General features: G+C 35.0%; 1 protein-coding gene across 4 annotated transcripts in view; it reads right to left on the bottom strand.

The window, feature by feature from the left end:
- Positions 1–12065, bottom strand: part of GAS2 (growth arrest specific 2) — a 159788-nt gene that overhangs the window by 138161 nt on the left and 9562 nt on the right. For 3 of the 4 annotated variants that reach the window (XM_068555978.1, XM_068555980.1, XM_068555981.1), the window contains one exon: positions 5340–5383. The gene's annotated coding sequence lies outside the window, so the exon portion shown is untranslated. Of the gene's footprint in view, positions 1–5339; positions 5384–12065 lie in introns of those variants that run through there. The other variant, XM_068555982.1, reaches the window with a different exon arrangement.

Below are 12065 nucleotides of genomic sequence, written 5' to 3'. Positions count from 1 at the left end.
TCTTCATCTCATTCACACTCCTAGAATTCTCTCCTCTTGTATGATTTCTAGATTCTTTCTGCTTCCTTGTCCTTCTCTCTTAAAATGTTCCTTCCTTCTCACTATCTCCTCTCTATAGAAATACAATGATCATAATTCCCTGTGCTCATGAATTTCTGTAAGTTATCTCAAAAGACTTTATAAAAGTTAAAACTAAAAAAAAAATGAGTAAAAACTATTAAAACTTTAATAGAGTAAAAGTGAAAATGTCAGGCATAGAGTGTAAAAGCTTGGAAGTGCTATAACACACACACACAAAATAATAACAGACACCATTAGTGGGAGAGTAATAAGCAATACCTTTGCATGATATCCATTTTAACTTGAACTACCTTTGACTATTTCCACCATCAGCAATTTTCTCTAGCTCATACATCTTATGGCTTATGAATAAAGTGTGGAGGTGGTTTTCATTTGTTAATCTGCTTTACCACTTGCTTGTAGATTTGTCAAAGCATAAAGTTTACTTCTCGATACTTTTTATTTAAGTTTTCTTAAATTCCAGTAACTCTTTATAGTTTACCTGGATTATACATTGTTCTTTTTTCCTCCAATATGTGAACACTCTTTTTACATTAAATTTCTCCTTTACACAATTCTTTTTTTTTTCACATCAATCCTCTTTGCGTCATCAGATATTATTTTCAATGTTCTATGCCTTAGGCAGATCTTCCTAATTGCTGCTGGTGTCTGTCATATGCCGAATTAAGAATAATAGCAAGGGAGGTTACCCAACTCTCTTCATTAATGACACGTGTTGCTGCAACTCATAAGGAGATGATGCAAAGCTTCAAGTTTCAGAAAATACAGCCAAGTTTAAGACCCAAAAAATCTAAGCCAAGAATCAGAAGAGACAACAGCAACTAGTATATGCTATGGTTTTACAGTTTGTGGAAATTATAGGTGTGATGAAATAAAAAAGTTCCAATTTGTTTTGGAACATTTTTAGCTCCTTGTTCATGAATAACTTTAATCTGCAGTTTATTCAGATAATATGATAGTACATAAAGATATTTTTACTTTTTAGTAAATAAGAATATTTTTATGAAACAACAAGAAGAAAGTATGATCCAAGAAGCACAGGAAAGATATGCAACAGACATAATGTTTATTTAATATTTTTCCTCAGAATTTAAAAATAATTTATAACATCTCATATACTCAGTCTTAAATATTGCACTAATTTTGCTAATTAAATTTTAACATTTAGTCTTAAATATGTAAGCTAGAGACATAGAAGGTAAAGAAATAAGGCTAGGCTCTGTACCAAGAAAGTATATGATTTATATCTTATGGTTTGGTTTAATTTCTTTGCTGAGCCAGCAGAGGAGACATTTATGAGGGCTGCCAGAACGTACATTAATTTTTTTCATTGAGGCAGAGTTTACAAGTGGAACCAAATTATGTATGGGAATTACACAGAAGTTCTCACAAATAGAGACACTAATGTTCTCCAAAACAAATTGGTGATTTTCACCATCTGGGGAGTTTATGATTTCAACAAAGTACAGTAATTTTTGGTTTTGTTCTTGTTTTTCAATTTTGGAATTAAAGAATGGATGGGGACTCTGATAATGTTTTTGGAATGCTTCTTGCTGTATCACAAACTTCTCTCAGAGAGTTTCCTATATATATATATTTTGTAACTATTAGGAAATCTTTATTAAGTACCTAAGCTGGGGACCATGGGAATACAAAGATGAATTAGAACGACTATTTCTTTTGAAGAATTTTCCATTGGTGAAGGAAAGAGACAAATGCAGAATTAGCTTAATGCAGAGTAAGTGTTAACTATAGATATTAACAATGTAGAGAAGAGCAAACAGAAGCAAGGTCAGCCTGTCTCTGGAATCAGGGTAGGTGAGGTTGTGGGGTGAGCCCACCCACTTGGGTGACCCCAGTATAAGGTAAGGGAGTTGAGCCCAGGCATGGAGGTGTGAAAGTGTACAGTCTTCAGGGAATGAGAGGCAGTCTGGAGAGGCTGGGGATTCAGGTGACAGAGGACAGTAGTGGGGATGAGGCTCTGATCAGAGTTTAGATGGTCTTGAATACCATATTAAGAAGTTTAGACTCTGAATAGCATAACTCGTTTCAATTCAATTAATTTTCTAACAGATTTGGTTATTAATTCAGGGGTACACATCACACAACTACACTTCTTCCTCTGGTGAAAATTTTCATTTTCTAACCACTAGAAATAGTTATATAGCTCTACGTTAACCATAACTCTTTATGGTCTATATTTTAGTTTCATAATAAAGATTCAGGGATGTACTTCACATTGGGAAGGAATCTCCTTTATCAGAAAAAAATAGGTAAATTTTCTATTATTTATTAATTATTTCTCATCACTTGGACCTACAAGTTCTTACAGGTTATTTTACACTTATTTAGAAAGAAAACTATTTAAATAATTTCAACTAGAGGGGTTTAAAATATTATTAAGTGATAATGACCATTATCACTTAATAATTAAGTGATAATGACCTCATAGTATTTGGCCAGGTTTTGAATTAAGCACCTTCACCCAGGTATCACCTAATGCTCCAGTTACTATTGCTGTGTAACAAACCACTCCAGATCTAGTGATGTAAAACGACCACCATGTAATTTTGCTAATGAACTTTATGGAAAATAGCAGACAGAGCACTGCAGGGATGGCTCATCTCTGTCCCACAATGTCTGAGGATTCAGGTAGGAAAACTCAAACAGTTAAGGACTGGAATAATCTGTATGCTTTGTCAGTCTCATATCTGGGCTTGGATGAGTAGCTTCTCCTTGTGAACTGGCCTTCTCAAAGCATGATGACCAGATTCCTAAAGGGAGTGTTGTTAGGGCAATGTCCTGAGAGCAAGCAGTCGAAGAGAACCAGGTGGAAGATGCATGGCCTTTGAGGATCTAGCCGCAGGATTCACACAGCATCCCTTCTGTCATGCATTATTAGTCAAATCGGCCACAAGTCCATCCTTTCAATAGGAGGACTGTCAAATATTTCTGGGCCGTGTTTAAAACTGCCATACCTAGTATCTTAATCCTAACTCAGACTATTGGCTATTTGAAGATTTCTTCTCTCTTAGACTGGGTCTTGCTGATGCACATTCCATTTTATTCATTATTTTATCCCTAGGACATAATATGGCACATAGTATGGGTTCAAAAAGTATTAGTTGGAAAAACAAACTATTTCCCAAATGCATCTTGCTTGCCTCATTTGTTTTTGTCTTGCCAATCCTGATAGGTAGAATATCCCTTTCATTCCTCTATGAATTCATATATATATATATATATACACACACACATATATATGTGTGTATATATATACACATATATTATTTGAATGAGAAAGAAGAACTCTCTAATATCAATTGTATATAGTAGCGGTTCTAGGTGCCTTGCAAACATGATTTTATTGAGTCCTCATAACAACTTTATGGCAAATATTATTATCTCCTGTTTATGAATGAAGGAATAGACTCATAAGTTTAAGTAACTTGCCTGAGGTAAACTTAAAAGCAACAGACGTATTAAGCCCAGGTGTGTTTGATTCCAAAATTTTGCTGAGCTTAACAAACACTTACTAAACACCAACCATGTATTCGTGGTTATGTTAGGAACCAAAGGTATAAAAACTTAGCCCCTCCTTTTTAGCAGCTCAGAGTCTAATGAAAAGAAGTCTCACCATCAAAGAAAGTACATAATTTTTTCCACTCCATCACCTTGCATTCCTCTATCCTGTAAGGTACTGTAGAAAGTACTGTGTACATTAAAAATACCATTAAGAGGCAGTCATCCCAACTTCGTTCCTTTTTATGGCTGAGTATTATTCCATTGTATATATGTACCATGTCTTCTTTATCCATTCATCTGTCGATGGACATTTAGGTTGCTTCCATGTCTTGGATATTGTAAATAGTGCTGCAATGAACATTGTTCTGAATTATGGTTTTCTCAGGGTATATGCCTAGTAGTGGGATTGTTGGGTCATATGGTAGTTGTCTGTCATACAGAGTGAAGTAACTCAGAAAGAGAAAAACAAATATCATATATTAACGCATATATGTGGAATCTAGAAAAATGGTACAGATGAACCTATTTGCAGGGCAGTAGTAGAGACGCAGACGTAGAGAATGGACATGTGGATGCGGTGGGGGGGGCAAAGGGGGATGGGATGAATTGGGAGATTGGGATTGACATATATACACTACCATGTGTAAAACTGATAGCTAGTGGGAACCTGCTGTATAGCGCAGGGAGCTCAACTCGGTGCTCTATGGTGACCTAGATGGGTGGGATGTGGGGGGAGGGAGGTCCAAGAGTGAGGGGATACATGTATACATACAGCTGAACCTTCATTGTACAGCAGAAACTAATACAACATTGTAAAGCAGCTATACCCCAATAAAACAAACAAACAAAATCCAAACCAACAAACAAAAAACAGACAGTCATCTCATTCAAAAAGGTTAAGCTGGAGCTAAGATGCACAAATCCACTTGAAATGTAATTGGCCTGCGTATTCTTGCCCTTTTTGTGGAGGAGGGACCCTGCACAATGAACCCAGACTACTGAATTCAATCCTTGCAGTAGCAATATGCCCAGCTTGGGGATGGATCCAGTTGGTCCATGTCATTTAAACATTTGCATCATAAAAGGAACCTAACTTCTACTGAAATGCAGTAAATAGTAAATGACAAATTAACAATCCAACCACAAGTGTTAAAAGAATCTAGAAGTGAAACAGATTACTTTCAGCTGGAATTATCAGGAAAGGCTCATAAAAGAGGTAGAATTTGACCTGCGTTTTGTAGCATAGAAGGGAGTGTTTCATGTGAAGCAGAAGGGAAGACAATGATTCCAGGTACAAGAAACATTAGGCACAGCAGTTGAGAAAGGAAAGAACAAGACTGTTCTGGGCTAGAAATAAGACTAGTTTAGTAAAATTAGAGGTAAGGTGCATTTTTAAAGGAAACATCATAAAATAAAGCCTGCATATATTTGTGACTGTTTTTGAGCTCCTATACTACACAAAATAATATTAGCTCCCTTTCACTGAGTGCTTTGTATTATGCAAAGCTGGTGAGTCTTATTCTGACCATATATAGAAACAAATGAGTGAGCAGAAATGAAAAAAAAAAGAAAAAAGGAAGGAAGATAGACAAAAGGAAGGAAGGAAGGAATGAAGGAAGGAAGGGAGGGGGAAGGGAGGGGGGAGGGAGAGAGGGAGGGAGGGGGGAAGGGAAATTTTAGAATTAGAAAGCAAACTTGGCAGTGTGCAAATACTACTTAACTAAGCCACTTACCATGGGTAGTGCATAAAGTAGGTTTTTGATTTCTGGATTACTGCCTAAAAGAGATGCCATACAAAAACAATTTAGCATAGTTAGTCAAATGTCTTATGACCCGTTTCCAAATACCCCACCTTTCACAAAATAGAATTTTCTTTTGGCAGTTACGATTGCCTATGTCTTTTAATGCTGTGCTGGCAGTCTTTCCGATGTTCTGTCATCTGGGTATCAGATTAGTGTTCATACTTTATGTTCCTCAACCATCTACCTAATGAGATTACAAAATTCAAGAACACATAGATTTAAAGTTGCAAATACTTGGACTACTAGAAGTTGAGTGCTAGATTTAGTGTCCTTTAGGCTATAAAAAGTAGAGAAAAATAGGGGAAATCTGGCAGCTAGTACAGGCAATAAAATGTCAATTGATCTTAAAGCACACTGTAGAGGTATTCAGTCATCCTGTTAAAATTAAATTAAGCTCCCCCCCTTTTAATTAAAATCTGTAAATAAACTAAGTAAAATCATCACATCAGAGAGCTAGAGAAGAACATGATGTCCACTTTAATCACTTCTCATTTTGCAGATTTGCAGATATTAACTGATATTCTGGTTGGGCAGAGGATAAAACACCAAACTTTTTTCTCACTAATGAATACAATAGAATGAATACTGTTTTTAACAACCCAAAACACTAGGAACAGAAAACTTTATTTGAACTAGAAAAAGTTAAGAATGTTACCCTTTAAAAATTATAATTTTACTAACAAAATTTTTTACTATAAAGTTTGGCATTCTTGATTTGCTTAAATTATATTGTTGATTGCCAGCCCTAACTTTATAATATTTCAATAACATTATTATTTAGGAAAATATTTATCTGAAAATTTTCTCAATACTTCCCATTACACAGTCAAATTTAATCTGCTACATATATATACATGTGTATATATATATATATATATATATATATATATATGTTTTTTTAAAATCTTGCCTTTAATATTATCGTTACCTTCCTCTTTCTACCCTACAATCCTCTCTGTAATTTTGTCTTGTTCTGCACTCTTGGCATTTAGCATTTTCTAACATGCTGAACTGGCCATGGGATACTGAAATGTCTTCAAATGGATCCAGGTTCTACCAATATCCTGACAACAGAGATGTTGCTCGGTTGTATACAGTCCCTCCTCTATGTCCAGCATCAATAAAACAGATGAACACAAAAATTATACAAACTAGGGGAAAGGTGAAGATACACCATATTCTAAGATAACCAGAAATAGGGGTTTTTACCCACTGGATCTGCTTAAGTAGAGATATGCAAACTGTTAGAAAATTACAACATTCATTAATCCACTCAAAAGAAAAAAGGGAAAAGAAATATTAACTACAGCACTTTTGCTTTAAACACCCCTCTTGCCCCTTAAGTGGACTATTTCACTCAAACCTGATGGAATATTCCCTTTAAAGCTTTCCTTTATGCTTAAAATTTGGTAACTAACTGATAAAAGCATTACCAAAAGAATTTTTACATACCCATACAATGTCCTGTGATATTGCCAATTTTGTTTTAATCACTTATTTGGCTTATTTCAGCCAGTTTATTTTGAAATGTTAGGAATCTTTGGGGAAAATACTTGACATTAATGGTATTAACAGACTAGCCCAATCTAAGAACTTAGATTAGGTCTGGAAGTTATTAAAAACAAAAAAGTTTCTTGATAATTTTTCCACTATATTTGTTACTCAGAGAATATTAATTAGGAAAATCAACTCATCTGTTACTTTTTTAAGGAACGTTTAAAATGAGTTTACATGTGCATATGCATGTATTATACATGCCTATTTTTCTTTGCTTTCCATTTCCTTAGCTTTACTTTTTTATATATTAATTCTCTTAGGACATTTCTGGTTATATGTCTGGAAACTTCAGCCATCTAGAAAAAAAGAAGGTTGGGAAATAATGAAAAAAATGTGGTGAAAGAATTCACATAAAAGTTTTGGAGACTTGAAAATGGGAACAACAGACACAAAAAATTACTGAACTAGAAAAAAACAGGCCTTCCTGGCAGGTACTTATATAGCAATATACTGATAACTGTGGGATAAAAATAAAGGCACCCAGACATTACTACAGAGTTCTCCTCCAAGGAATCAAACTTCTAATTCAAAGGTAAAGAAAGACTGTGATTCATATTTTTTCTTTCTGCTTTAGACATTAGAAAAAAATTACCAGTTGTAAAAGAAAAATGAAATCTTAAAAATAAATTTAGTTCAATTATTTACTTCAAGTATCTTCTTAGGAATTTCATCCTATTTACTTTTATGCAAATACACACATATACACAGAGGAGGATGTATAATCTGTGTATTGATAAATAATGTCAAAACTATATATTATATATTCAATTTATGTCAATATGAATCTCATCATTGTCCCTTATATATAGATTTTTTTTCAATAGGTGTCCAAGCAGTGGAAAAAATATAAAAATGACAAGTCAGAGGAGTTTCTTCCAGTGGGATTAATTCCAGTATTTAAGTAGTTTCTGAATATTAGCAATCCAAGAGGTATTAAGTTAAATGTTAAGATTCTGGGAATTGAATTAGAGATTATTTAAGGAAGGGGAGAAATTCTTGTTTAAGTTCTTCCCTTTGAATAATTCAATCCATGTTTTTAATAATTCTCATGCAACCAAGATGTCTTCTGGAGTTACCATAGTATTCACTAATTACTAATAAAATATTCTATTACCTAATTTGCTAATCCAGGGGATCCTGAAGAGTGTGAAGAAAGACAGTTAATTTGGGATTAAAAAACAAATGCATAAGAGTTTCCACTGAGCCGTGATTTGCTCTGAGATTTTTTTCCCTCTTTTCCAATTACAGGCATTAGCTAAAATCAATACCAATCCACGTTCCATTCCAAAGGTCAAGAGACTTCACTCAATCACTTCAATGAGAATATGCACAGTAATTTTGACTCTTTTCTCCATTAAGATCTAATGATTCTTCTTCAGAAGGAATTTTCAAGTCTGAGCACCACTCACTCCCCACCACTTCTTAATGTTTCCTCTGCTACTTCCTTAGTGAAACTGTCATTTTGTGCACCTGGACTATTGCAATATTTCTCTAGGGGACCTCCATCTCTAGCCATTTGTCTCAGCTGGCTACAACCAATTCTCCACATTGCTTTATAACATATATGATCATGTCATTCTTGTGCTCCAAAACTGTCAATAGTATCCGAAAGCCAACTGAACACAGACCTTATTCCTTACTAAAGTATTCCAAGGTCTTCACAAGCTGGGTCTACCTACAAACACTCCTACCATTTTCCACACATGAGACGGGAGATTTTCAGAATTATAGATCTCACAGATTTATAATCTATCTTTTATCTAGCTATAGATATATGCACATATCTATATATGTGTACCCATAAACACAGTTTCTAAAATAGGTGTCTAAGATAATTGCAAACTTAAAAATTTTTCCAAATTAAGAAAACACAAAATTGCCATTTAACATCACCTTTACTTTACAAAAAAAAAAAAAAAATACTTTTTCCCTTCACTTAAATTAACTGTTTATGAAAACACTTCACATTGTTATGTCATTTATTTTTCATATATCACTGTAATAATGATGACTTTGTCATATATTGGCAGGAGTGTCTGGCAATGACAGGTATTTGGGAATCACTGCACTAGACTAGTCATCATTCCCTAAAAACATACTGATTGGTAATATTATGACTCATAGACTTACATTAATTATGAGAATGGTTGAAAACTCAGACGACTGTGTCAGTTAAGGTCTTGGCAGGAAACCAGCACAGTCAGCAGGGATTTTGAAATAACAGGGATATTTGCAGAAGCAAGGCCAGGGTTAAGGAAATCAACAAGGTATGTTAGGGCATCCAGGGATTAGCAACAGCAGGAAGGGCTGCAGAGAATAATAGGTGGTATCAGAGGCTCAGGGAGGCCTCATGGCATTTTTAAATGAAAGAACCAGAATCCTGATGCCTTAGCAGAGAGCAGAGGAAGAAAACCCTACATCCCTCTCCTCTTTCTGATTGCTAATGCCTCTCACTGGTCGATTCAGTGGCAAGTCAGAGGGCAAGGGAATAAGGCTGACAGAGTCAATAAGGATCAAGCCAGTCCTCTGCACAGAATAGGGAAAGAAAGGAGAAAATGGATGGGGTGACATGGGAAGGACAAATGGAGAATAACTAGCCAACTAATTTTCTTCCTGTCCTATTTGTAGAAATTTAAGGCAAGCTTAATTTGAATTGCAGTGCCCTTTATTTTGCCATTTTTCCTTAGCTAATTGTGTTAGAATGCCTATGTTAGAGCAGTGCTTTCCAATCTTTTTTTACGTTATGGCACATGTCAGTCAATCAGAGGATTTGGGATGCATACAAACAATCCCGAATTTACAATGGTTCTACTTATGATTTTTTGACTTTACAATGGTGCAAAAGTGATATGTATTCAGTAGATTCATACTTTGAATTTTGAATTTTGATCTTTTCATGGGCTAGAGATATGTGGTCTGATACTCTCTTATGACGCTGGGCAGCAGCAGCGAGCGACACCTCCCGGTCAGCCATGCAATCACGAGGGTCAACCACCAATACACTGAACCCATACAACCACTCTGGGTTTTTTTTAGTATAGTACAGTGTTCAATAAATGTCATGAGATAGTCAATGCTTTATTATAAAATAGGCTTTGTGTTATATGATTTGCTCAACTGGAGGCTAATGTAAGTGTTCTGAGCACATTTAAGGTAGGTGAGGCTAAGCCATAATGTTTGGCAGGTTAGGAGTATTAAATTCATTTTTGATGAACTTAAGATATTTTTAGCTTATGATGGGTTTAATGGGACAACTCCATCGTAAGTTGAGGAAGATCTATAGGTAAAAGTCTTGGTGAAAAAAATATTTTTTTGCACTCTCTTTGTACTATGAATAGACATGATTCTACATATTAAATTTATATGAAACTTCCCAACAACAATTAAAACTGAATTTTTTAAATAGGAAAATTAAGCTTGCTTTCGTTATTTTTTTTAGTATTGCTTTTTATGCTTGAAATGGTCAGTCACAATTCCTGATCAAGACCTTAACAAAGTTCTCTTCATATTCTTGAGTCACCATTGACTAGAAATGTTGTTGGTAAAATAAGTAAAACCATTTTTATAGCCTTTTAAAATTTATAAGAATGAGATTATATTTAAAGAAAAGCTCTTTTTTCTTTTCTTATGAAGGCAATATGTTAAACGTATACTGTGATGATGAAAATGAATTTCAAGTCCAAAAAACAATTCAAATCAGGTGTTCTGAAGTTTTAATGAAGTTCTAATTTTCAGAGTACACATGCATTGTCAGGGCAGTCCTTCTGCTGCTAGCTTTGAGGCCACTTAAAGTCACATCCACTGCAAATGGAAAGGAGTGCCTCAAATTTGTGAAAACAGAGATTTGGAGCCATCATCCAGATCTGTGCCCACAAGGAGATCTCATCCTCTAACCCTTCCTCCAACACCTTCCTCTGAACTCACTAGGGTTTGCCCTGTCCTTGTGGACATCTAGAACTCCTCCATTAACTTCTTGATGGGCTGCACCGTGCACTCACTCTAGACACTGAGTAGATGCCCAGGTGGCAGAGCATGTCCAAAGAAGGACTGAAGAATGGTTATCAGATCTCTCATTATCTCAGTAATGACTCCAGCCTCCCAGACTTCATTCATATGCCCCAAGGCCAAAGGAGGTTAATATTTCAGACATACGATTGTAACCTTTACTACTGTACACTGATTGGGAAGCTTGAGACCCAGAAAAAACATTTGCTTAGTTATAGTCAGTTACCTTTATGAAAACAATTCCAAAGGGTAAAAAGATCAACACTGTTGGGTTTTTTTTTCTTATCAGGTATACAAATTTAATATTTTTGAGATTTGGTATGAGGTTCTACAATCTGATCAGGGACTAGTTATAATAACATAGGATGTAGGACAAGGCCATTTGTTCCTGGAAAGTTAATTATCAGATTACCCTATACCTGTCTAACATCCTCTGTCCATTATAATTCATTTGATGATTTACCCCCTTCGTAAGGGAAACAAGTAACACAAAGAAATTTTGATTTTGTAGAAGCAACTCCCACTAAGATCTATAGTCACCTCTAAGAAATATAGTTTGCATTGTCACAAAAAAATGGCAAATATGTTTGCAAAGTTCCTATAAGAAATCTCTCTTCAAAAGTTGTGCCAGCTTGCTATTTATTGTTGCTACTAAAGAACATAGAGAGACCTACTCTTACTCCAGTCTTGAATGAAGTAACAGAGTTAGGATCAGGTGTAATCATTGCCCATAGTATTTGCCCTCAGAGTGATTGTAAAAAAGTCAAAGCACTTTCCTTCCATGAAGCAGATTCTGGAATGAGACAAAAACCCTTCAGGTCTACCCTGCCTGAAGATGTAGAGTCCAGGTCTGCTTGTTCGTATAGAAAAATATTATTTCAACAAGCAGAGGGCTGAAATAAGTGTGTCAATATAAAGTTGAAATAAGTGTGTCAATATAATATGGTTCAAAGTAAAATAAAGGGACATCAGAATACTTTGTTTTCATTGGTCTCCCAGTTCCATAGTGTCCTATAATTTCTGACTTAATCCATATCTTAAAATAACTAAAAAATTAGACCTAACCTAGAGCATGGAATGAACTCGATTTTTCAA

This window comes from Eschrichtius robustus, chromosome 11, assembly GCF_028021215.1.
Source record: "Eschrichtius robustus isolate mEscRob2 chromosome 11, mEscRob2.pri, whole genome shotgun sequence".
NCBI classification, from domain to species: domain Eukaryota; kingdom Metazoa; phylum Chordata; class Mammalia; order Artiodactyla; family Eschrichtiidae; genus Eschrichtius; species Eschrichtius robustus.
This window is presented reverse-complemented; position numbering and strand designations above follow the sequence as displayed.